Source organism: Cygnus olor, chromosome 3 (genome assembly GCF_009769625.2).
Source record: "Cygnus olor isolate bCygOlo1 chromosome 3, bCygOlo1.pri.v2, whole genome shotgun sequence".
NCBI lineage: Eukaryota > Metazoa > Chordata > Aves > Anseriformes > Anatidae > Cygnus > Cygnus olor.
This window is the reverse complement of record NC_049171.1, coordinates 28,074,252-28,097,057: the sequence shown is the minus strand read 5'-3', so window position 1 is coordinate 28,097,057 and position 22,806 is coordinate 28,074,252. Positions and strand designations below refer to the sequence as shown.

At 38.4% G+C, this 22,806-nt stretch overlaps 1 long non-coding RNA gene across 1 annotated transcript; it reads left to right on the top strand.

Moving 5' to 3' along the window:
• The first annotated feature begins 4,323 nt into the window (after window positions 1–4,323).
• LOC121068531 lies at window positions 4,324–21,889 on the top strand. Its single transcript, XR_005818937.1, has 3 exons — window positions 4,324–4,400; window positions 12,878–13,003; window positions 20,568–21,889. It is a non-coding gene; the product is annotated as an uncharacterized LOC121068531 (long non-coding RNA).
• Window positions 21,890–22,806: the final 917 nt, after the last annotated feature.

The window sequence follows — 22,806 nt, the reverse complement described above, 5'->3', positions numbered from 1 at the left end:
GTGGTTCCTGGTTAGACATTAAGAACCTTAAATTTTGAATTTTATACTTAGATGCACACAGGCATGCCTGTTATAATAATAATAGGCAGCTATTATTGTAGTTGATGGAAGTCTTATCAGCACAGTTAATGGAGTCTAAAGAGGAGTTCAGCTCACCTTGGAGCAGATATTATGGCTATGACCTTACTAGCAAATAAAACAATTCCACAGTTTTGATACCTGTAACGCTTAAATTTAGGTGTTTTAATCTCATACTCAATGCAGCTCAGAAAACCTTCATGGGGTTGCTGTAAATGTTTCATTTCAGCAGGTCCTCCTGCCTGTTCCCTTGTTGCTCAGAGTTTTTGCTTCTGCTCTGTCCCAGTTTAAGCATCTCAGTGCTTTGCTTCCACTTTTGCCACTAGATTCCCAAACCTACCCAGAAAAGCTCTTAAAACTTCAGAGCAGTTTCATGCTCTAAACGTGCTCCAAATGTGTGTGTAACTCCACGTAGAGATCTGAGATCATTCAAGTTCAGTCAGAGCTTCAGAACTCTAGCTTTGTGTTTTAAAACAGCTAATAGAAGAGATAATAGTCACGATATGCATTCTTGTGCTTTGTGTAATGGTTAGAGTATTCTTTGAGGATATGGGAAATTTGGTTTCCAGTCCTTTTTCTGGTGCCTTATTTCAAAATCAGATTTTCTGTGGGCCAGTTTGGGTTGATATTGTTGAATGGGTCTTATTCTGCAGAACTGAGTTGGAGCTACCTATCAAGAAAGACTGTAGTCAGGACTATGACTCTGTTGCCTCATGGACAAGGCACTCACAGAAGGAACAGATTTCTTAAACAATGTCCTTTGCTCAAGTGATTATGTTTTATTTTAACTGGTCTCTCATTGGGGACCATTTACAACCAATTCAATATGACCTTGACCTATTCATATGACCTATTCAATATGACCTATTCAGTGTGAGGACTTACAGAAACTCATTTTAAACAAAACTGGTTCCAGTCATCCCTAAGCTTTCACTCACTCATACCCACATACTCACAAGCACAGAGATGTGTATGCCACCTGGTCTGGAAAGAATGATCTGTATGTGTTATGTGAGTAACGAATAATATTGGTTGTTGAGTCCTCGCTATGTCTCTTGGCTTCCTCTTTACTGGTGATGACAAATGGGTTTTTGGGCTGGTCTTCAATATCCTTTAGAAACCAAAAAAATCTATTAAGGTGGTTCTTCTATTTCAGAATTTAATTTCACTCGCCATGAATCTTAGGTAATGTGCTGCCCATTGTATTATTTTCCCATTTGAGGTATCTTCATTGCTACAATCTGTTTTCCTTTTAGGATAAGAGGAAAAAGAATGATGCATATGATATCGTGCATCTTTACTGCCATTCTCATTTTATCAGACCACAGACCCTCTTGTCTTTACAAAAAACACATTTTACAAAAACACATCAGTGTTTGCCAGTTGGATCACTGTTGGTTTTGTCCTAAGTTATCAATACAGGCTGTTATTTTAGCTCCTGCTTGTGATGCTTTTGGACACAAACTTTTCTGTATATCCTTCAATGATACCAATCTTCATATTTCTGCTACAACTCTGTACTGTTGGAGAAATCGTGAAGATAAAGAAAATTAACCTTTCTTTCACTTCACATGTATAGCCAAGCAATTTTAATATGTTGAACTTACTAACAACCACTTTTCTCAGTTGTAGTATTGCCTATTTCTTACAAACAACTTAGCCTCACTAGGCAGGAAGGGATTTGGGCATAGCATTTACAATTAATGGAAAGAGTCTAGTAAATAAAAATGTAAAAATATAAAGCAATCTAAAAAAATATATGGTAAATCTACTTCTCATTAGGTAAATGAAACACTGACTAAGGCATATACATTACTGAAAGCTCTTCATGACAGAATAGACAAATTTCATCAACAGTCACAAAGCTGATCTTGCACTGCAGCAGAGAGAAAGGCTGAAAATGACCTCCTAATATCCACTGCAGGCCTGCTTCCTATTGGTTTATTAGTATCATGAACATGTCACAGTTTTAGGATGCTGAAATTCCCGTAGCTTCAGGAAGCTATTACATATATATATGGAAATGTGTCTGTACATATATGTACATATACACAGTTTATTAGCCAGTGAAAAAACCCTCAAACTGTTGTAGTAAAAGAGATGCAAAGCACAAACTCTCTTTTCATACTTTTAGATAAGTAGTCCCAACAAAATGAACAATTAAGACAAAGTGTTCATTTTTTTATCTCGTGGAATTTTAAAATTAATTTATAACACTTGCAGGCTTGAGAACATAGGGTTTATTTGATTTTAGACCTAGCTAAGAAGTCTAATGATAAGCAACTATGTCATATCTGTGTAGAACCAGATAATCTGGCAGAACAGATAAAGAACAATTCAACATGTACTTGCAAGGTCAGGTCATGAATGGTCACTGCCTGCATTAGAAAGATCATACATTAGGTGTTTATGACCACTTCTCTTGTGTATTTTATGTGATATTTTGGGTTGTCTTGTGTCTAGCCTTTCCTCTACTTTCCACAAGATTGTCATATGCAGTGCTTTTCTGTCTGCTTTTTGCTTCAGAGCTTGGCTGCTGCCCCTGGAAGCAGCTGTACTGGAAGCTGACTCTGCCAGATATAGCCACAACTTGTATCTATCTCCCCACCTGGGCAGGAGTGACAACACAAGTAGTGTGCTGGAAGGAGTCTTGCAGATGATATTTCTGTTCAAAGCATACCAATCCTGCTGTGTGCCCAGCCACTGAGCTCAGTGGACACTTACGATAAGAAATAGTGCAGGCCAGGCTGGGACCTGCTAACTTCATCACCACCTGTGCTGGTCCACTCTACTCAATTTCCGTGTCAGTAAAATAAATAAAGAGATAAATAAATCATCCGGACTCATAAATCTGCACTCAGGGCATCAAATTTGAGAATACTGCATGACTCTTCGGAACAGAGCTGTGATATAACACAAGGGACGTAGGTTAAAGGCATTAGCAGAAGTGCATACTGAAGTATACAGAAGTATATACTTTCATTGGACCAGTCCTATGTCACTGAACTTGTGTGGTTTGGCTGATCTAGTTGCGCCTAGACAAAGAGCTCATTTTGAAAGGAACTGCTCTAGGTGGATGTATCAAAATCTCAAATGCATCAATTTGCAGCTATGTCTCACTCTATTTACCAGCTAATCAGAATTTATGATTACATTTATTATAGTTAATTGATTACCAATTCATCAAAATGTATAGTGCAGTCCTGCCTTGGCAGTGACGTATTTCAAGTCTCAAAAATTCTTACAAGACACGTTGCCAATAGATTGTGATTGCAAACACCTCGGTGTTGATAACCTAGCAGGAAAAAATGAGAGGAAAGGTGGTTGCATTACCGTTTTGCCTCTGAATTGTGAAAGAAACATGGTTCCAAAGAGTTTGAATGAAGAAATATCACATGGTGAAGGCAATAAAGCATAACACAAGAACAAATAGAAAAGCTTTCATGATATTTGAAGGATTAAACCGTTTATTTGTGTGCCTCTGAAGGTGTATAAGACACAGTAGAATTGAAATAGACTGACAAACCAGTTCATTTTGGAGCAAAAGGGAAGATTCAAGGCAGGAACATGATAAAAAGTGATGTGTTCATACCCTTAGACAGAGAAAAACAAATAGGATGCAAACAAATCATTTCCAATTTCACAGCTTTATCAACATTCCAAAAATTTGAAGAAGAGAACTTATCCCTTCCTTTTGCAGATGCACTTCATGTCTAAGTCACAACTAAAACCAAAACCAGAAAAAGAAATGAATTAGACAAATATGATGAAAACGTTTGGGGGTATGCTGATTTTGCCACTTTGGGCTAAGTTAACAGTTATTTCATTTAAGGGCAGAAATGCACATCTGGAGTGAAAAAAAAAGAAGTGAGAAAACCTCTCAAGGTTCAAGCTAAATCAGAGTGCTCTTCAGTTTGGTTGCAGCATTGGTGGCACATGAGTGAATCTACACCTGAGCAATCTATCAAAGCGTAAACACCACAGATGATGAACTTCACTTTGAAAGAGTGAATTAAAACGTTATTATTTCTCATTTATTTGTTTGCTTTTGTAGTGAGAAAGCTGTAATTTAAAAAGAATTAATTTACGTTCTGTCTGATTGTGTAGCAGGGGCATTAAATTTAAATATCATTAGGTTAGAATTTGCCCTGCTGAACTGGTAAACACAGTAATTTACAGACAATTAGCTGCTCGCTGATGTCTTTCAGATGCTGATCACTGTGAAATGTGTCCCCCGTGCCATGCCTGCGCAAGCAATTCCTGCCATCCTCCCACTGCAGTCTATTCATCGGGACCTCAGATTTGACAGGCTTATTTCAGCAGTAAGTAAAGACTTAGCATTGTTGGCAGAGGTACAACTATCTGGTGCCGGAATTACAATGATGCTTTGAGTTAATCTGACTAAAGCAAACTGGCAGAAACCGTGTAGTCATGTCTCACACCAGCTAGAATTTTGCAGCTATCAATACACTGTCTATTCCCAATATTTCTAGCACCTAAAACATACTAAATTATTAGAAAACAGGATTATTTGTTCTGTTCTCGTCGAACTTCATGGTTATGGTTTTGTCAGTGTTGTAACCGTTCAGAATTGTTCGACCACTTTCCTTGGCAGGCATTTAAAACCAATTGCTTCTCAGTATCTGGTTTATAATCTGTACTATCTGAAACACTAGTGATTGTTTGTGCAGAGCATGATACGCCTCATAGTCCACATGTCCAGTAATCTGCCTGGCTTCCAAGCAACATTGTTTAATAGCACTGATGAAAAACAGGAATATTCCACAAAATAATTATTATGGCATTCAAATTCCTCATAGTAGTCAATGAGGAAATATATGCAAAACAAGCAGAGAAATGAAAAAGTGCTGCACAGATTAAAAAAATGATCAGCATGAAACTTCAATAATATTGTCTTTTCTGAACTAATAATTAGTTTTCAACAATTTCTTAATCCTCCACTACCTTTGAGGTGTATTACATAAACTAAAGCATTAGTAATAAAGATGTGAAATGATCTCTGCTTCTGTCCTGTCCTTTGCCTGCTTACCCCACCAACTTCCCTTGACTATTGAACAGTACAGTGCCTCCTTACCCATTAGGAAAACACATAAAAAATGAATGGGCCAAACTCCAGCTCAGCCTCATCTCTGGAAGTAGCAAAGTCAACTTACACTGGCTCCATCAATTCTCTCTACAGTAACACCTGTCTTGTCACATGCTGTTCTCCAGACTGAAGCTCTTCTATGGACTCCGAAAGGAGGAACGAGCTCTGAAGTTTTCATTTCCCAGACTACTTAAAATTTGTCCAGAACCACAATCCTAAAAAATGGCATGTGCAGTGAATAAGCCTGGACAGTATCATTTATTTTCAGAAAATTATTCTGCAATTACATTACTAAGAATTTACAGAAACACATTGTAAGACCTTGCACAGAGTTGCAAACATTATGCTGTACCCCAATCAATCTACCTTGCTAACGAAGAAGGCTTCAGTATATTGAAAAAAGGTTGTTTTCATTTGGAGTTTTAATTGTGAATGTATTTTTATGATACAACATCTCATCTCTGGGACTCACCCCATTAACCCCATCATATAAGAATAAAACAGCTGTCAAGAGCTTCTACTCGTTACCAAACCTGGGACAGCATCAAACCAGCAATATCATCATGATCTTGCAACCGCTATCTAACCACTGATACAAAGTCCAGACATGACTTTTGTTTTAAAATGTGCTTACTCCAGAACAGCTGTAAAGATCATATTTCCAACAAGAATCTGGTTGAATCCTGCTGTCAAAACATAACAGCAACTTTGCTGGATCAGAACAAACATCTATTCAAGCTTTTATAATCATAGAATCACAGAATGGTTTTGGGTTGGAAGGGACCTTAAAGATCATCTTGTTCCAACCCTCCTGCCATGGGCAGGAACACCTCCCACTAGGCCAGGTTGCTCAAAGCCCCATCCAACCTGGCCTTGAACATTTCCAGGGATGGGGCATTCACAGCTTCTCTGAGCAACCTGTGCTAGTGCCTCACCAACCCCATAGGAAAAAATTTCTTCCTAATATCTAGTCTAAACCCACCTTCTTTCAGTTTAAAGCCACTACCTCTTGACCTATCACTACAGGCCTGAGTAAAAAGTCTCTCCACAAAGTATCACCAGCAGGTGAAGATAGGTTATCCTTCCCCTCTACTCAACATTGGTGAAGCTGTCTGTGGGGTGTTCAGGGACCTGCAGTACAAGAGAGACCTAGACAAACTGGAATGAGTCTAACGTAGGGCCACCTAGTTGCTGAAGGGACTGGAGCACCCCTCCTATGAAGAGAGGTTGAGGGATTTGGAGCTGTTCAGCCTGGAGAAGAGGAAGGTGATGGAGAAGAAGGTGGATCTTATCAGTGTCCATAAGTATCTGAAGGGAGGGTTCAAAGAGGCTGAAGCCAGGCTCTTTTCAGTGGTGCCCAGTGTCAGGACAAGAGCCATCAGGCACAAACTTTAGGAAAGATGACAAAACAAGGTGAACACAGAATGATTTTTTCCCTGGTAATACCTTTATAGCTTTCAGTAATCTGAGACTCAGGGACTTTCAGAACAAAGATCTTCCACGAATTCTTACATAAATTTTGTCTAATTGCTTTTTAGGCCCATTTATACTCTTGGCATCCACAACATCCTATGGCAATGAGTGCTACAATGTGATTATGTGTCACAAGAAAAATACTTCCTTCTATTTGTTTTAAAGCTGTTGCCTGGTAATTTCATTTTTTTCTGCACTGTTTTTATGTTGTGGGAAAGAGTGAATAGTTATTCCCTACTCACCCTTTCAATGTGTATCACATATCCTGCATATTTCTCTCCAATTTCCCCATATTTATCTCTTTTCCATACTAAAGATTATTAGTTTATTTAATCCTCAAATGAAAACATTCCAAATCCCCGTGATTTTTTTTTAAACCCATTTTACTGTGTTCTTTTTGGATAGAATCGGAGTGTCTTATTTCCATTTGATTCTTTACTGTTTTCATAATCCTATTCTATTTTCTGTTGTGATCTCCTGAACATTGAAAAAAATGTTTTCACAGAATCACAGAATTGTAGGGGTTGGAAAGGACCTCAAGAGATCATTGGGTCCAACCCTCTTGCCAAAGCAGGTTCCCTAGAGCAGGTTGCCCAGGTAGGTGTCCAGACGGGCCTTGAATATCTCCAGAGAAGGAGACTCCACAGCCTCCCTGGGCAGCCTGTTCCAGTGCTCCGTCACCCTCACTGTGAAGAAGTTCTTTTGCATGTTGGTGCAGAACGTCCTGTGCTCCATTTTGTGGCCATTGCCCCTTGTCCTGTCCCCACAAACCACTGAAAAGAGGTTGGCCAAATCCCTCTGTCTCACACACTTAAGATATTTGTAAACATTAATAAGATCGCCTCTCGGTCTTCTCTTCTCAAGGCTGAACAAACCCAGGTCTCTCAGTCTTTTCCTCATAGGGAAGATGCTCCAGGCCCCATACAATCTTTGTGGCCCTCTGCTGGACTCTTTCCAGGAGATCCCTGTCTTTTTTTTGTACCAGAAAACAGAGAACTTACTATAAATTACTAACTATAAATTACTATAAATTACTAACTTACTTATAGTAAGTTCAGAGAACTTACTATAAATTTTACTTCCAGTACTGCCTTCCTGATGGTCACTTAATATTTAATCTTATGTTCCACAAATTATGGTTTATTTCCATTCACGGTATGTATAGATTTGCATTCATGAAGGATGAGTTTTATTTACCATTCTATCAAACATGTATGCTGTACCATAAGACTATTCCGCTACTTTTTCTTGTCAGCTCCTGTGCTGACTATTGTAATTAATTTTGTACTATTTGAAGATTTTTTTTTTGTTTCACTATTTACCTCTTCACAAGTTCACTTAGGAAAATTTTTATACTATATATAAAATATCACATATATACATGACGTATATGTTATATATATAATAATGTCACATGCTTAAACACTTATACCTGAGAGACTTAATGTTCAATTCTTTTAAAAGAGCTTTGTCAAAGAATATTTTCAAAAGCTTATTGAAAATCTAAATTTAACTAATTCAAGAAAGAGTTTCAAATATTAATTCCTTAAGGTAATTATTGCTTTTGAGTTTGATGATAGGATAGAAATAATTTACAGTTTTCAATTAGGGGTTAGGATTTAGCCATGTTTATGATGCAAAAATGTCTAGAATTGACACCTATCGGTGTCTAATCCACCATGAAGAAAAGCTCAGGGGAGCAGCAGAAAGCTGCTTTTTGATTCTCTCCAGTTTTCAGTTTACCACTTTTCTGTGTTTCCAGTGGAGGACAGTGAGCTAAGTAATATTCCAAACCCTGTGCTGGTGATGGACACAGGAGGAAAAAAGCTGGAAGCTTTAGTTTTGAAAATCAGGATTTCAGGTAGCTGTTATGTAGAGATCCACAGTAGCTACCAATCTAGAAGACTTGGATATCACTGTAGCCAGAGATATAAATTATGTCGTGTTCCACTGCCGGTCTTCACTAATACAGTTGTGCAGACAAAAATAGCTTCCTATGATTGGATAGCTTTGTCAAAAGATACCCTACAGAAGAGCTCAACAAACTGGTGGGAAGCTAGTCTGGAATGAGAATCTTCCATGGGAAGAAAAACAGGAAAATTTTACTGTTTTTATCTTTATTATTTTTGGGATACCATGACTAAATTTTATGTATTTTATAGACTTGGCCCCGCAAGGTATTGTTTCCCCAGCAGAGACATTTTGTTATTCTGTAGCTCTCTTCTGGCCTCTTTTTTGCTCCTTAAGCATATAAGCTAGACATACTACTATACTGTGATAATGGTGATCCATATGGGATCACGGGATAAAGAAGCAGCAGAGATGTCACAAAATGTAAATGTATGTAGTCTTAACTTTGGAGTGTATCTCAGCTTCAATGTGTGAAACTTGACAAGTCAAGGAATACCTAAATTTAATCAGAGACAGATACAATTCTTGCCAAACCTTCTAGTATTTCTCTCTGCAATTTTGCTGGCTTGTAGCCATTCTTAATTGGAAACAAGACAGAATTTAATCTCTGAACAATATACAAAATTCACTATGACCTACCTTTCAAGTCATCATGGAAATTGAATTTTCTTTGTCTTGGAAAAGATTTTAGAATATGGCCCATGGTGTCTGTCAAATATCAGTTGATTATGGGTAGAAATCTTCATGCTTGGGTAAAAAACCCAAGCTCAAGATGGGGAATGAGAACATGAGATTGCTTCATAAAGGATGACAACTTAGAAGAATTTTAAATATCTGTAACTGTTATGTTCTTAAAGGTGTAGTCCACTAAATATACACAAATAAAAAATGAGGGTTTCAGGTGGCTGAAAATTTGATATGACCTGTAGAAGAAAATACATCTGAATAGAAATATGTAATAAATCTGCACTACTTCTTAATCTACTGTTCCAACATAAAAGAAACATAAACAAGTCCAGGTATTTTATCCTTCATTAACAATATTGAACCCCTGGAGCCTCATTATACTTGTGTTTTGCCTCCTGGACTTCAGTTATGCACCTAAATTTGGACATATTTATTATACACATGATTCGAGATTTTTATGCAAGATAGAAATTCATTATAGGAATAGAGCAGAATTGTTGACTTCAAGTCAACAGTGAATTTTGAGATTAGAATAAGAAAATAAAAGTTCATTTGGTACATCATTTGCTTCCCCCCCCCCCCCCCCCATCTTTTTCTGTTACCGTAGTAATCCTCATTTATCTAAACATATTTAATATTCAGATATTTCACAAATAATGGCAACAAATAATTCATCAGCTAAAGTGCTTTCTTTGACTCTGTATTCCGTATTTTTCTAGTTTCCGTGTTTGGTAACCAGAAAATTACCTTTAGGATTTCTTATTAGTTTGCTACTCATCCAATATTTGAGGTAATTCCTAATTCTGCCCATTCCTACTTCTGAAAGTGGTTCTGGGCTATACATGCAGAACCTTCTTTTTCATATCAGTATAGATGAGAGCCTGTAGAGTTCACAGTCACAAGGTATTGTTTCAGCTGCTTGGTTGGAACATAGACTTAATTACAAAGTACACACTACTTCATAGTGAGAGGGGATATTTTATGCTTTCACTAAACTTGAATTGAACCAGAATTCATAGTAAAAGTTATTAAACTTTCAGGATTCACAGCTTTTTGATTTTTTTAATCAGTAGTCCTTTGAGTATTTGTGAAGAACAATACAGCCTCATGAAAAACTAAAGAATCTATGTTATTAAACACCACGTGTACATATGAATCTTCCTGAAATGAGGGTAAAGAAATTATAAAAAAAAAAAAAAGGCTAAAGAAGCACTAGAAAACAACACAATTTGCTCGAAGTGTGTGCTTCATGGTGTATCAAATGCAGATTGCTGAGCTCTTGTGTAAAATGTGTCATTTAGAATACCATCTCATCTTCCTATTAGAAGCAATTATTGGTTCTTGCAGCTACCCCTTGTATTATTTGCACTTGGATTATAAAGTAGGGTTATTTCTTTGTGAAAATCTAGACCAAGAAATACTAATTTGGTTTCATTTCTTGACTTTCAGTGCCATTTCTGAAAAGATTAGCTCATATAAAAGAACTCAGCCATGAAATGTTCTTCCCTTGAAACAACCCATTCTCATTTAAGTCCACAGCCATGTACCACAGAGTTGTGTTTGCCTCTCATTTAGCACAGCCTGACAGACTGACTTCAACAGCCTTTGTATAGGCAGGATGTAGGTATGCATACTGTGTTCAGAAGCAAAACAGAATAAAATAAAATAAAATAAAATAAAACAAAACAAAACAAAACAAAATAAAAACCAACCTTGATTCTCATCAGGGAACAATTTCGGAGACCTGTAAGAAATCATTTATATTTTTCACTCTGAAAAGCACACAGAATCCCCGAAGTTTATACAGAGGAATACTTTCTAACCCAATTACATGTCCAAGTAGCTTGGCAAATCTCTATCTGCAGTAATTTGAATCTAAAACTGAGTAACTTTTGCCCTTGTTCTGGTTACTGGTATTTCTGGACATGTCCAAGTAGCTTGGCAAATCTCTATCTGCAGTAATTTGAATCTAAAACTGAGTAACTTTTGCCCTTGTTCTGGTTACTGGTATTTCTGGAGTACACAAGCTAGCTTTTGGGTTTCCTGGTTCCCTTAATGTCATCTGATATCCATGATTGTGCTGGCCTCGACTGTAGAGCTACTCCTTTTATTTACTCACTGGACTCTTGTCCATTCCCAAGTTTTAAACTGTATTCGATCCTCCTGCTGCCAAAAGTAACTATAACAGAGCCTGAGGTTTTTAGGGCCCAGCATCATAAGATTCGCTTTTGTCTGGGATTTTCCTTTTCCTGTGAGGAATGATGCAGTAAGCTCCCTTACTGTCTGTCCTTCAATCAGATACAGCTGATGTGGGTATATCAGACCTATTTACCTTGTGGATGATGTGTGGGAGTAATGCCTACACATATGGGAACACCAGAGCATAAAGTAAGTAGAAGTGCCAAAAAAAATAATCATAATTATTTCTTATTTCAGGACATTTATTATTAATACTACCCTATAAGTTGTTAAAAGACTGGTGCTCTTTAGACGTAGAAAAGTTGTGCTTATCACAGAAAAATATAGTTTCTATCTATTCTGCTGCAGCCCACTCTCAGTCAAGTGTGGACAGTGGCATGAGCAACAAGTCATTCTGCTCATGTCCTTCGTGGAAATAAAGCATTTGGAGAAGGAGAGAAGACCATTTTACTGGGCTGTGAATACAAAGCACAAGAGAGACCTTCACCCTATAGCACTGTAATTAGGGCACACACCTGGAGAACAGGACCCTGGATTTTGAAAAGTTTCTGTACTGGCTGTTGATATTAGAGCATCATAGATATAATATATAAACCCCTATGGAGAAGTACCAGTGTTTAGAACTCTACTCCTTTGTTTACCCAAGAAAGTACTTTTGCCTACTTTGTCGTGTTTCCTCTTGCTTTTTATTGTGTGGTCAAATGACTTTTATGTTCTCTGTAGAATGAAATTTCCAGCAAAAATACTGAACCGTGCCATTTTTATTCAATTAATCTCTTGTCTGTTGTGTAAGGTAGTCAAAAGTTATGTGTGCTTAAATTTCCTCAGCAGCACAGAGTGCTGAGGTTGCATATCCACCTTGCTAAAGGAGATGTGATATCAAACTGATGTTCATGTTTAAAGTTTAAAGGGCAGATCTGTGTCCTCAACCTTTGTGTTTTAAATAAGCACAGTGCTCACTGACAAATTCTTCAAGGCGTAGCTTTGAAAACAAAGCCTTCACAGGTGAGTCTGCCTTTAATCTCCAGGGGGTAGGGGAACTTAACTACACGGATGGGAGAGGCACCAAATCTCCAAAACAGAAACCAGCCTTGCCCCAACCCATCCCCCCGCCGCCTTTTATTTTTGTGATTCTTCTTGGCTGACTTCTGAAATCATCTTTTTAACATTTTGGGAGGAATGTCATAGTCTATATTCCCACTTCTTTCTATAGTCTATTTGCAAAATTAGGGTATCTAGCAGAAGTTTCTGTGGTGGCCAGATACTTAAGCTACACATTATATTTTATATTTATATTTAATTAGTTTTATTTTATATTTAGTATTAATTAAATACTTTAAATATTGTTTATATTTAAGAAAGTATTTCCTTACATGTTAGTTATTTATTGACTAATATATATTTTGCCTCCAAAATTCACAGATATGTGGACTTAAGAGAGACTTTCTCAACCAGAGACACCATTGTTCCTAGTTCATCTCAGAAAAGCAGAATATCTGCCATACATCTCCTGTTCCGTGGCTGCTTGTCTTCAGAAATAACAGACCTGTATGTATTTCCCATTATTATAAGGCAATGCTTCAGCCAGTAAGCAGAGGTGACTTTGGGTAAAGCTAGGTCAGATCCTAGGATAATTAAGAAAATCGTATCTGTTTTAAATTCCATGACAGGAATTGTGTTTACGAGAAAATATTTGATGACAAAGAAATAAAACAATAATTATGTGGGTTGAATTTTATGCTGAGCTGAAGCAGTGTTCCAGATGTATTAGTGGAGATAAACAGCCAAAGGGGATTTCTGATAATTAGGTGTTATTTCCAACTGAAGAATTAAAACAAAATGGTGCAGATGTATTTTGCTGCCTTCTGTTAATATGCACTCTAACTTCCTTCATCTTTTCCATTTTCTTCTACTACTCATTATATTTATGGGAGTACATTGAGCTAAGCTTATTGTGCCCAGAAACTTGTACTGGGGTAGAAAAAGGGGTTTATACTTGTACAGCACTTGCAACATAGAGCTTAACTGAAACACCTATAAGGCATAAATAATAATAGTTATTATTAATGTTACATAGCAAGATAAGAAATCATGTCTGGTGATGCAACATATCTGTGTTTCATCTCTCTTTGTAGCTAACAATCATAAGTCTAAAGGGAAATTTTTGCTGGAATTGCAAAATATAAAACAGCTCTGCAGAGAGCAATCTTCTGCTGGTTAAAGAAAAAAAGAAGAAAGAAGAGAGAGCTATTAAAAAAAGGCATTTTTTTCTACTCACACTATGCTTAAGCACAACTTATCATTAACTCCTCAATTATTTGCTTTGCGTAACTTAATATTTTCATGTTGAAACATGAGAGGGAAAACAAACAAACAAACAAAAAACCAACCAAAAAAACCCACGTTTCCAGGTGAAAGAAAATAATTTTTGGAATCAAAATGAACTATGAGTAGGATTTGCTGCAGAGTATTCAGTATATGTTGAAAAACAATGTGTCCGTTGCAATGACAGAAGCGTTTATGAGCAATTCAATATCCAGGTCTGGCTGAGAGGGAAAGCTGCTCTGAAGTGATTTCTTTGACCTTCAGAACCAATGATGTTTCTTCAGCTTTCTGTTTTGCTTTTTGCTAATCAGTTTCTGCATCAACAGTGCTGACTGCTTGGTTCTGCTATATACCCTGTTGTTTGTCTGGGGTTTTGAAGTTCACTGTCTCTTTGTGCCTGGATGTGGGTTCATGTGCAGGTGTCTTGAAAAACAATAACCTCAACCGTGCACCATTTAATTCCTGGAAGGGAAACTCCATATTACATGTCCTGTTGCAGCCTATGAATATGACCACATGAGCTTCTATTTGCCTTAATAAAACAAGAAAAATACCTCTAGAAAGCTTATGGTAAAGGTAGAAGATTGTTTAGCAAAACAAGATTTTCTTTACTGACTTCTGAAAAGTAGTGAAAACCCATTCCAATATAAATCTTCTTTCTGTACAAAATTCTGACTCTTTGGATGGGGAATGTATATTAACTAAATGGCACCACACAGGCTACAGGAAAACTTCCCTTCTGAATCTATGTGTGTCAGCTGATGTCATTACTGTCTCCAGATGTACCATCTGGTGTTTTATGACACTGATGCTGAAAGGCTTGTGCATTCATTTTCTAATCTACTTTCAGGCAAGATCAACGAGGTAATCAATGATAATGACGATACAAGATTGTGTGCTAATCCAAACACCTTTGCCTGAAGTAAATTAGGGATTGCTCATAGGATTCCTCCCACAGAAGGGTTGTGGGATCAGTAACCTCACACAGAACGGTTGTGGGGTCAGTAACCTCCCACAGACAGCCAGGATCAGACAACCTGGGACTGAAAATGTTGTCAATCACCTAAAAGAAAGCTTGTTGTTGCCTAATTTGACAGCATTGTAATACTACCTTTTTGCTTTCTTGCACTCAGCAGCTTGTGTTATTATTATGTTTGTTTCATATGTGGTACGACTATATAGAGGAATAAAAATGTACTTATTTGTGGAAATTAGAAAATTAGGTGGTGATGAGTAATCTATGCTTTCAGATTCTCATTGAGAACAGTTCTGGAATACTTAAAGCTTAAAAGACATGTCAAGCAGAAAAAAAAAAGATATATCAAAGTTGAATATTAAACAATAATTATCTTGCAATTTGATTAAAACAAATTTAAACTGCCAATTCTTCTTCCTCCAGATTTCTCAATATCATCTCTGAAGTTGAATCTGGAGGTCTGTCTTCTAATTTAAGATGGCTGTGTTGGGAGAACTGTTCCCCGCCCCCCCCTGCCCCAACCCGCCTTTTTCTTTGCGTATTTGAATATTTCATAAGTATAAATACACATCAGATTTACTATTACATATACAAAATTAGACTATTTACTTGTCTCTGTTGTGTGCTACTTGTGTTTACAAGGAATAATATATAAGCACAAATATCAAATCTTTCACGTTTCACTGAAATCCCAATGAACATTCAATCTGACTTATCAGCTTTTAAATATATTTCCTTCAGTTAAGCTGCATTAGCACTTTCTGTTTACAGACGATATACAAAAATTTACTGTGAGCTACTACAGATGTCAAGGACAGCATATGCTGCCTTGGGGTAGATGGTACTTGTGATGATGCAGTTGTATTGTTTTTAGTGACTTTAAAAGCTCCAAGAGAATTGCACAGAGAAAAAGTATTTCAGAAAGTTAGCTAAAATAGAGTGAATTTGGAAAATTATCAAGCATAAGGGTCTATCTTTGACTCAGTTACTGGTTTTGTTTGGCATTTCATAGAGAAAGGAAAAATCACATCAGTGCTAAGTCAGACAGAGCTCTTACAGGATGCCATACATATTCCTGCTAAGGACAGACACCTACATAAATTAAGGCCAAGAACAAGTTACACATCTGCAATCAATGCCAAACGTGTAATGAAGCAGACATAATTTCCTTTCCTTTCCTTTCCTTTCCTTTTTTTCTTTTTTCCTGTTGTCTAATTAAGGGTTGTTTTGAGGTATAGAATATTTTCCAATTGACAGAAAAAAATGCTTGATCAATTTGTTACCGTATCATACTGTTCCTAAATATCTTAGATGGGTGGTTGTTACTTTGCACCTATAGTAGAACAATCTGGGAATTTTCCATTGCATTATGTCAGGCAAAGCTGCTTTTGACTTCTGAAGATAAAGTGACGTTTCCCAAGATTTCAGAAGTATTTTCATCAAGATGGATGCTGGGAACAGCCTGGTCACCAATTCTACTCTTTGTTCAATGGCTGAAACTCTGTCACTGAGGGACTCACAGCAGGCACGTACATCCCCCTGGGGTCTCCCTGTTCTGAGTTTCCTTTGAAAGAAATACCTGCTTTTACTCAGTAGCCTGGGGGAATAGAGCACTTGTTCAGGAAATACAGGACCATAGCCATCACCTTTGCTCTGGGATATGCTGAAATTGCCCCTTCTCACCTAATTGCCTCAGAGTGTAGGAAGCACCTGGCTTATGGATATCTCCAGTGAGGATGAAGCTGGACAACTTAGCAGAAAAGACCAGAAAATTCATGGAGCCAGGAAGAGAAAAATTAACGGGCTTGAGGGTAGGAAGGTTTTACAGAGGGATCTGGACAGGCTGGATTAATGGTCAGAAGCCAACCATATGAAGTTCAACAAGACCAAGTGAAGGGTCCTGCACTTGGGGCAAAACAACCCCTTGCAGTTCTACAGGCTGGTGGAAGAGTGTCTGGAAAGCTGCACAGCAGGAAGGGATTTGAGGGTATTGGTTGATAGCCAGTTGAATATGAGCCAACAATGTGCTCATATGGCCAAGAAGGCCAACAGCATCCTGGCTTGTATTAGAAATAACATGGCCAGCAGGACTAGGGAAGTGATTGTCCCTTTGTACTGGGCTCTGGTGAGGCCGCACCTCGAGTACTGTGTTCAGTTTTGGGCTCCTCACTACAGGAAGGACTTTGAGGTGCTGGAGCATGTCCAAAGAAGGGCAATGAAGCTGGTGAAGGGTCTATAGAACAAGTCTTATGAGGAGCGGTTGAGGGAACTGAGGGAACTGGGGTTATTTAGCCTACAGAAAAGGCGTCTCAAGGGAGGCCTCATCTGTCTGTACAATTATCTCAAAGGAGGTTGTAGCAGGGTGGGGGTTGGTCTCTTCTCCCAAGCAACAAGCCATAGGACAAGAGGAAATGGCCTCAAGTTGCACCAGGGGAGATTTAGGTTGGATATTAGGAAAAATTTCTTCACGGATAGGGTGGTCAAGCATTGGAAGAGGCTGCCCAGGGAAGTGGTTAGGTTACCATCCCTGCAGGTATTCCAAAGATGTGTAGATGTGGAGCTTAGTGACATAGTTTAGTGGTAGACTTGGTAGTACTAGGTTAATAGTTGGGCTTGAGGATCTTAGAGGTCTTTTCCAACCCAAATTATTCTAAAATTCTATGAATAGGGAATGGGGAAATGTCTGTTTCTAGTACTGTTTGTGCTTTATATCCCATGTATCTTAATGGGTAGTGCACAAGCAGAACTCAGACAGGAAACAGAGTGAAGAAAACACTCTCAAAAGGGCTGTAGACACATTCCCTCTTGTTTGCCGTCTCACGTTAGTGCACTCTTGTAAGGCACTGAACATGGACAAATTGGGTACAGACAAGGATCTGAGGGTCTTCTTCCAGCCCAGCAGCTGCAACAGTTGCAGCTGAGGATATCTCAGCAGGGTGAGATGTCAGTTCCAGTCCGGGAACTATCAGACCCCAAATCCAGACTGTAAGGAGGTCGGGTAGATTACAGCCAGCATGACTTTAGTCCACTTGAATCTTTCCATGAACTGCCTTATTTCACAGTCTGTGTGTAATATTGATAGACTTCATTTAAACCTATAGGGAAAATGTTGTGAAAACAGATGCAGTTTATTACAGATATGAGCCTATTAAATTGAAAGATATTAAACGGTGAAATAAATTATTAAGAAAAAATCAAAACTAACAGACAATCACAGACATTCTCTTGGGGGAGAAATCTATTTTCTGCTCAGCCACAAGCTCAGTAATGGTGAGATATGGTCCATTTAATGCAGGTTGAAATGTACAAACACTTGTACTAGATACTGTTGTGAACGGTATGCTCTAGCTGTGCACTTCCATGAATTCAAAAATAAATGTTGCAGTGTCTTACAAAAGACATAAAAACAAGACAGAACAGCAACAACAAAAGTGCTCCCCTTTAGTAAGGCTCAGCACCCCTTTATATAAAGAACTGGTTTTATCACCTCAGAATATTCTTCTAAAGCTAGTCATATATCTTAAGGTTTTGCAAAAATACTTATGTTGTGTTTGACTTCATTAGCAAGCTAAAATGTGCTCCTTCTTAACATTCACAGCCAGCTCCAACACTTCAGCAGACTGATTAATAATGAAGAGAAAATGGGAGAAAGTAGCTTTTTGTCCCTTTGGAGATTGTTTAGATACAAAAAGATTAATAACAGCCACAGGTAGATCGGAACCAAGAATCTATCTTCAAAAACTTCCCAGGTGATAATGGCACAATGTCAAAGAGAGTTTTAAATAATTTTTTAGAGTCCTAAGAGCTGTTCCAGGTCCCAAGATCCAAGAACCCTTACATTTTAAATCTGGATGTGAATCTTTTACAACACAGATGCAGGTTTGTGTGTCTTCAAGCATTGGTTTAATGCAGTCAAATCAATCTTGGAGTTCTCTCTCTCTCTCCCTCTCTCTCTCTCCCTCTCTCTCTCTCCCTCTCTCTCTCTCTCTCTCTCTCTTTTGGTTGTTGTTTGTTTGTTAGACAGAAATAAATGAGACTTAGGCAATAGTATGTGCTAAGCTTACTTATGCATATATGATTTCCTGAATACTCTCTGATAACTTGAAACTCCTGTCTGATTCTTACCTCATTTGACAAAATGACTGAGGACAGAGAAAAAAAAAAAAAAAAAGTTTTCTGCAAATAAATGAACACTTAGAGGGGAGAAATCCTATTAATTAAAGTCTGCTGTAGAAATTTATACACTATTAGAATAGACATGAAAAAGAAACTTGGAACCTAGAATGAAAAACTTCATTCAGACATCACAGTTTGTGAAAAATAGTGTTTCTAGTGCTTACACCTGGCCAAAGTCTATCAAGTACAAGGCACAAATTTATAGGAAACCAAGCTTTATTAGCTTCAATGTTCAGGGAGAGATTTTGTTTTACTGAGTAAATAATTTATTCCTTCATTCTTGCAGTCTGCAGTGCCTCAGTTTTTGGCTGGGTTTGGAAGAAATGTAGTAGCACTGTGAGAAAGGCCAAGGCATTTCTGAGCCAGTCTAAAAGAGAAAGTCTGGGCAGTCATGTGAAAATCAATTTGTTATGAGATTCGCGGCCCACTTGTTAATCGAATCGGTTTTGATAATAAGCACCATTACAGTGCGTCTTGTTCCAGTCTTTCTCTGTGTTGTTTCGAGCTGGTTGTCACCTCAGTAAAAGGTATATTACTTCTAATTATCTAGTCCAAGACTTTTCTCTTTCCTTGATTCAGCACTTCCAACAAAAATATCATTGCTGGGGCCCAAACTTTTATGTTTCTTCCCTCTGTTCTTCACTACTCGGATTGAGAAACAAAGCTTTTTCTTGACAGCTCTATCAGCATCTCTGCTAACTGTGTAACCATGTGAGAGAGCGCTGGCAAGGAAACTGTAGAGATGTGCATATACATTTAGGCTTCATGAAGCAAAATCTATGAAATTATGAAGCTCTTCCCAAAAGCTTATTTCCAAGGAAGCTAATATCACTGCAGCTCAATCACAAAATTGATCAAAGTGCAGTTTATGATAGCGTCACTATTGCAAATGTACTACCGAGTTGGACAATTTCTTTTTTTCTGCTTTCTCCTCTCTTTTTCTATGACACTAGGTAAATAAAGTTTAATGCTTCTAGCATAGAAGTGGAAGCCTCAGTAGCTACCACTAAAGCTTAAAAATATTTGCAGTGGGATTTCCTGACAGGCTTCATAGAAAAAAAAGACCCATTGTTTGAAGCCCAATTCATTTTTTTGGATAAGACCGATCAAAATAGTTTATACAGATTTTCATAAGCTTTTTGCTTACACCATGTATTATTTGGCTTAGTGATCACAGCTGAAAAGCATGATTTTAATAAAGGAGTTGAATAAGTAGATTAAAGTAAGTTGCAGGGACTTCCTCATTCCAATGGTAAACAAAGTAAACTAGTTTAATCAAAGTAAGGTAGGTTATATATAGCATGTGTATTATCATTAATTCATTTGATTATTGCTTTACATTTATATTTAAAGTAGCAAACATATTACAGATTATAAGAAATACTACTTTGTTATTACCAGCTGAGCTCCTTAGTTTCATTCTCTTCTGATGAAGTAAGGAGAGCTGTTGCTGTAAACTCAAATTCTAATTAACATCCCCCAAACACCCAAGAATCAATAATTTGTTTACAAGTCCCTGTAAGGAATGGCTGAGAGAATCACTCTGAATACACTTGTGCAAGGAAAAATATATGCTCCTGTGAATGTCCGTGCTAACTGCAGATTGATTTCATTGACTCGACCATTTAACTCCAGGTGAAAGAAGAGGCAGGAAAGAGACTGCTACTCCCATCACCTCACATGGTGTGTACAGCCAGACACCTAAGTGCAGACGGGGTTAAATGGATTGCCAGCTTTGGACTTGGGAAGGAATTTTGCTCAAGGGTGTAGCGGCCAGGGACTGCTGGGTCTGGGAGTTTTTCTGGCTCTGTTAAGGTCATGAAGATGTGTACTCCACAGCACCGTGCTCCTGCGGTTGCTGGAGGGAAGGTGCCGGTGACCCCGGCTGCTCCTTGTCCCTGCTGCCAAGGCTGGGCTCAGGCCTCTGGGACGCTGCTTTCTCTGAGCTGCCTTTGCCTCATGGAAATCTCCAGTGTGTGTAAGATGATACGCATGAGAGCATTAGTGTGGGCACATGATTGCTGGCACCTATTGATATTAATCAGCAAACAAGCTCACGTACCAAATGAACTCCAGTGACAGCTTCCTGGGGAAGGAATAGCCAGTCTCACCGGGCAAAGGAAATCTGCTGCTTCTCCTGTAGCTTCTCCAGGATATTTCCCTAATGTAGAGTTTAAAAGCACTTGATCCCTGGTCAAAGGTCTGGTCTTGTCACTAAAGCTGCAGCCCCAAATGTCTGAAAGCAAATGGCCCACATCTTGCATAAAATCCTAGGCGGAGCAAGCAAGTGCCTGTAAAGTAAGATCTATTTAATTGTGTCTTGTCATTGCAACAATATTTATGCAGAGGCAGTGTTATATTTTGATACATTCATCAAGGAAAAAAAAAGAGGTGTTTTTTCCAGGTTTTTCCAGCTGAATGACTAATCACAGAAATCCGTGGTTCGTTTCGGATACAGGTAACCATAGCTACTTTTGTTGCCTAGCGACTCCTTCTTCGTACAGCTGAGAGTGGTCCTGATCCTGCCACCTGCTGCACAGCCATATTCGGCTGTCATACGGCTGCAGCCCTGCAGCAGCTCCCCGTGACACAGAACAAGTGGTGTGGGGCTTATCCTGCAACCCAAGGGATTAGAATTGGAGCTGGTGCTGTTATAGGAAGACAAAGAGGGCTGCCCAGCACAAGGGAGGGGACCAAATGCTGGTCTCCCTTATACATAAACCCAGCTGTGGCGTAAGGCAGGATCTGACTCGGTGTCCTCAGTTGTGCGACAATACATCTGAGACACAAATATATACGTATATTAAATCATACCTTCTCCATTAGTTTGCATTAAAGACCATTTGGGGCAGAATTTAAGGGTAGTGATTAGTTTCTCAGCCCAGACACAGAACAACTAGTAATAAACCAAGGGTCTGGCTCCTTCACTGGGTGAAAAGCAGCACTGGTTCTTTTAAAGACAGGTAATGATGAATTATGTCATTTTGGAAACAGAAAATGTATTTATTTAATAGATAAGGTTTTAAAAATAGACTTATAAAAAGTCTATGAGTCAGATTCTCCCAATTACGTCAATTTAATCTGAGTTAATTGTAAATTAACAACAATAAACTTTATTGGCCTTGGTTGTGAAGGGCTTCTCAAATGCAGCTGCTTTATGCATGATGTGACTCACCAGCATCCAGGCTTGGTTTGCAGATGTCTGTGGGTGATGTCACGGCCTTGGGCTCTCCTTTTCAGAGCATTTTCTCAGAACAATGACTTGCAACTGCTTTTCACCTGAGCACTCATCTGGTATTTGTGGTCTAGCTGGATTGTTTGCACCAGAAGGACAAACTGCTTATGTAAGTCCAGGCACTTCTTGTGCAATTTTGTCTGTTTGTAAATAGGGATGCCCTTGTCTCCCTCCTCGGCCTTTCCCCTCAGCACTCGGCAAACCCATTGCCTTGCAATAGGAGCAGACAAAAGAAAATAGTTTCCATGCTCACAGACCTGAGTTTGCCCTTCCAAGCAGCACTCTGCTGAACAACAGCTCCTTCTCAGGAGCTTCCTTTCTGGAGCATCAATCTGTTTTCTGCTGCTGATACATACAGCTCTGCAGACCAATTAATGTGCTTTTGCAGTAAGTTCTTGAAAGCACTGTTTTCTCCTCCTGTTAATTCTTGTTAATTCATGAGTTCTATCAGGTTAGTGCCACAGGTGGTGTCTGTTGCTAAATCTTCTAGAGTAATGAAGCTCAGTCATCTGTACTGCTAGATCATTAACCTGGTCCCTGGTTCATGCTGGATCAGCTCGGACTTCTCCAAGCAGTTCTTGGGCACTTCTTAGGAATTAGTGCAGAACAGAGGCAATTCCCTCGAGGCAGTTTGGAAGC